A 5475-nucleotide genomic window follows, 5' to 3' on the forward strand; every position below is an offset into this window, starting at 1 on the left:
CCCCCCCCCCCCCCCCAATGTGGACAGCCCTAAAAACTAAGGCAAGTACCAAGGGGCTTTTACGAGCAGTGACTGCTCCACCTTCGGTGGTCCCTCACGTGGACTATGCCATTGGCTTTTAAAGCTAAGGCATTTGTCCACGAGGGGATGCACGTGCAGTGGACTTGTCCACGTGTCGTGGTCCTTAGCATGGAAGTACAAGCTGCCACACGCGTGCAAGGGCAACCTTCGCGTGAGGCTCTTCACGTGGACTGCCTTCCTTGCCTCAAAATGGCAAAGGCAAAGTCCACGGAAGCCTTTAAGGGCCGTGAAGTGCTTCATGTTTAGTGAAGCCTCACGTGGACTGCCTTCTAGCCAAAAATTTGGCTAAGGCATGGTCCAAGGACGCTTCTAAGGCTAGTGAATGCTTTCGCCTTCCTTGAACCATCTCTTAAACTTATACTTGGTCAAAATTTGGACTATTTTACAACTCTAAATTATGCAAAAAAATTTAAGACTCAAATGTGAGGCTCTAGTTTCACCTATAAATTTTTCGGGTGTTACATTATCTCCCCTTTGTGAACATTCGTCCTCGAATGACGATCTAGATACCTTAAGGAATTTAAAGACTCAAGACTAGCACCCCATCATGCATGAAACATCATAATCAATGCACAAAACAAGGAGGAAACATCTACTCTATCTAAACATAATCAATGCAAACAAAAAGGAAGTAGGGACTACATCTATCAACCCAATATGTATGAACTTCTCATAACTAGTCATGTTCAAGAAGTAACTACCATCTCCTAGTCATAACATACTCAACATACTCTCATGGAGTTCATATGCAATTTACTCTCAAAAATCATTTTATTCAAGGAGGAATCTCTCAATTCCAAACTAAAGCATGTTCACATATTCTTCTCATGAAGTACAATAGACAACTCATACTCAAAGCACTATAACATGAGGAAAGCAATTCACATAAAACTCATTTTCTTTCAAAACAAAAGTTTTCATGAATATGCATTATATAAAGAACTCATGGCAACACATAACAACAATGTTGGCTAGGCACACCATCTCCCTCTTGGGAGTGAGCCTATACAAACACTTCTAAACATCATCAATCACATAATCATAGAAGGAACTAGCTTCTCCAACAAAAAGCAAACTCAACACAACATTATGGAGCCAATATGCCATTTCACCAAAAGCATAACAAAGCATGTTCATCAAATCAACTCATGAAGTCAAATATGTCATTTCATACTAAAATGCACAACATCATGAGGAACATATAAATCATGGAAACTCATTTTATCCAAAACATGAATCCTTTCAAGAACATGCATAACATAAGGATATCATGGGAACACACAAATCACACATGACCTCAAATACATGAAACAAGTCACAACGAACTTTTGGTCTCGAGCTAGAATAGGAATAGAAGAAAGAGATGAGGATATAGGGACTCTCAAAATCTTGATATCTAAACATACTATCTCCCCCTTGGGAGTAAGTCCCCTTACTAAAGAAACATCAATCACCACTCCTTTCAACCAATCCCCAAAGTCATAGCCAAAGCTCATAATAACCTTGTCGGGTTCTAAACAAATAGATGTCTAATAACCATGCATCCAAACCCTACCAAGGTTAGCAAGAGTAACTCGATGGGACAAGGGAATTATGGGACACACGTAGCATCCAAGACTCCACAATCATGAAACGAGCTAAGGAAGACTTATCATCTTAAGTTAGAGGAGGAATAGAAAGGAACATAAAGACATCGGGACATCTCATTAGCCCTTGGCCTCCCATGTAGCATCCTCCAATAAAACTCTTACTAATATATCACTCATCATCATTTTCATGGAAGCACTTTCTTACTCTTCTATTTCTTAACTTGCCGGCCTAAGATCCCAATCGGTACTTCTAAATTAAAGAGGTTCTCATTTAATCACTTTTGCTCACAAGTAACCTTGCCAACACCACTCAAGGTCTTATATGAGCCTACCAAACCGGGACTAAACCTTTCAAGCTCACTACACCTCTTAAGGTGAGAATTTTAAGTCAATCCAAATCATAGACATCTAGAACACTCAACTTTTCATATCTATCACACATGGTGATTCTAAACCATGGAGAATTACACTTCTATCCTCCTTTTAAAGGAGTCTACTCACTCAACATCTCTAGGCATCACTTAAACACCACTATTCATCAAATCCCCCATCACATCCTAAAATTCATAATGGTCAAGTAGGTATCTACCATCATTATCATAAAACAACAATGAAACCCATTCATACTAAGGCAACATTAAGGTCTAGCATATCAAGTCACAAAAGACAAGAAATACCGAAACCTAATAAAGCATAAAACACAAACCGGAACCATTAAGAGAAACTTGTTTACCCTCTCTTCTTCTACCTTTAAGCACCGGGTAATTTCTCATCTTGTGGTCACTTCGACCACAACCATAACAACCATTTGTGTCGGCTAGACACTTACCATCATGCCCTTTTTCCACACCTAGCACAAGTAGGTTTAATCACATAAGGTCCACTACTACTCACTTTTTGAGACTTAGGGGTAGACACCCTCTCTTGGTTAAACCTTAGGGGAAATCTTAGAAGAGTTTTGTCCATGAAACCTTTGTCTCTTTCAATTCTACTAAGGTTGGATCAAGATAATTCTAGACCATTTCAACCCTTATCATCACCTTTTGTGGGATCTACCAACCAATCGTATCTAGGTGTTATCTAAGCACCCTAATCAAAATGACCATACTTAAGATCAATCTTAAAAGATAACTAACTCTTTGAAGTTGGTCAACACTTACACTCTTCTTCCTTACCTTAACTAGGTGGTACATGCAACCCTCAAAGTCAACATTAAGACATAACATAATCCAAACTTATGGTATAGAATTTCCCCCCTTCTACTCTCGGATAGGCTCATTCGGGAACTAACAATTTGACTATACGGGTTCTATCATCATATAGGAGCATGGCAATAACACTACCAATCCACCCTAAGGGTGACATCTAAATCTAGCATATCAAGACCTATCTAGTCACATAGCCATAATTGGCATAACAACCAGCATCTTCTCCCTCACTCCTTGTAGCATGAGCCCTTCGAGTAGTCACATCTTGAAGACAACCGGTTAGAGAGAAAGACCTTAAAGAGTTAAACTCTATGGAACGACTAGAGAACGAAGAATTGAGATTTCCTATCGTCTTGTAGCCTCTCATTCATAAATGTGGCGCGCTTCACACTATGAACAAGACTCTACTAAACATGGCTTATGTGACATCAACCTAAAATCAATCAAAAATCTTATGCTCTTATACCAAGTTTGTCATGACTCAGGGGTACCCCCTAGACATAACACGGTGTACTTGACCCCTAAGGGGTCGCATACAAGCCCTTAACATATCATAAACATAAAACTCATAGAAATGATGCGGAATTAAAATTTTCTTTACAGTCGAAGTCTTTCATAAAAGAGAATAAGAATCTAGACATTGTCTCATTTAGCCATCTAAATACAATCGAATAACGAATAGGGACACAACCCTTACAATAGATTTCAAATGAGATAATAAAAGAAACTACTAAGTAAAGATACTTGTACTCGGATCTTGAGGGATCACCAACTATCAAGGGGGATTATATATCCCAAGCTTGAATCACTAGAAGACCACCTTCAAAAACCAACCCTACATTTATAGAAAATGTAGAAATATGGGTTAGAAAAAAAATGTACTAACTATGGTAGCCATGCATAAAAACCATTGAAATATGCTAAAAAGGACATTTTGGTTGAAAATCATGCATATGCCAATTTGAACATCATCTTTGAAACTAATTGGAGAACATACTCATAATACAACTCATAGATAGTGCATCATAGCATAAGCACAACATCATAGTCATAAACATAGTCTCCCATCATAGGCATAATGCAAACATCAACATTCATAAGGCATATTGTACATACATGGTCAAATACCAAGACAACCTCATCATAATAGAAACATCACATAAGTGTCCCTAGGTTATACTTGTGTCATACATAGATAAGATCCCATAACCATATCTACACTGAGTACCACCTTTAGGCCACCATGCTCATACTTATCATACATTAGTCTCATCCATAGTTAATACTCATAGACAAGGAAACATTCATATTCATTAGCTCATGTCAAGGAAAGTCAATCATAACAACAATCCAAATGGAGCATGCATTAATTCATAAATCATCATAATGTAATGGAACCACACCATGGCTACTCTCAAAGTCTACTTGTGTCATGTATGAGTGAAGTCACATACCCTCACTCACACTAAGTAGATCTTCTTGAGGAGTCATTAGTCATAGTTCATATTTCATGTTCATAGTTCATTTACATAAGAGAAACATACCATGGCTACTCTCCAAGTCTATTTGTGCCATGTATGAATAGCATCTCATAATACTACACATACTAAGTAGATCCTTTTGAGGTACCATAGCACATAACTCACTTTCTTGTTCATGGAGGGAAAATAGCCTTAACCGACATAGACCATGTGCGCTACATGGAATTCGGTGTCGTGTCACCCCATACCAAAAGAAGGTGTTCTACTTGCCTAAGGTAGAACTAAATGTATTAGCTTTTAGGTGGATCCACTAGATAAAGACCTATGTGGGCACATAGTTACGGGATAGGGAGATTGCTTCTAGAAATCTAGCCTATTGTATTGACGGGAGAGCTTTCATCTCATGAGATCATGCGTAGAAGACCTGGTCTATTGTATTGACGGGAAGTCCTCTACCTCACTCTCCATATCAACTCGGTACTAAGAATTATTTCCCAAATTACTTGTTTAAGTCTTTGAATTGGATTTACATGTTTGAAGGAGTATTTTACCCTTCGTTCAACCCAACTCATAAAATAGCTCATAGATTCAATTAGGTGAGAATGGACTTTCAACCTTAGAATCATCATTAGTATGTGAGAATAACTTTCACACCAAGATCATGTGTTCTCATGAGAATGGACTTCCAATCAACACAATAGGATCATCATGGTCATGTACATTTCATGCATAACAATTGTTAAAGGTGCATATGAGATCTATACTTTCAATTACCACCATTGATACATTATAATAATGTTTATGCATGGAGTGTGTGTGTGATTGTTCTTGCAATGACACAACAACAACAACATTATCATCATAGACACTTCTCTCTCAAGGTGTTCATAAGCATGTACATAATATAACAATCATGCATAATTCTCATATATTGCATTCAAGGATCATAGACCATATAAATCAACACATCTAACATTCCTTATAGTAGACATGGACATATTCATAATTCAAGTAGTTCAATCATTACATATATAAGCTCATATACTCATATTGTAGGTCATGTGGGTAAAGCCCTTCCACAATAGTACCATATACAATTCAACATGCATAATGGCT

The sequence above is a fragment of the Solanum tuberosum genome, unplaced genomic scaffold (genome assembly GCF_000226075.1).
Source record: "Solanum tuberosum cultivar DM 1-3 516 R44 unplaced genomic scaffold, SolTub_3.0 scf00145, whole genome shotgun sequence".
Lineage (NCBI taxonomy): Eukaryota > Viridiplantae > Streptophyta > Magnoliopsida > Solanales > Solanaceae > Solanum > Solanum tuberosum.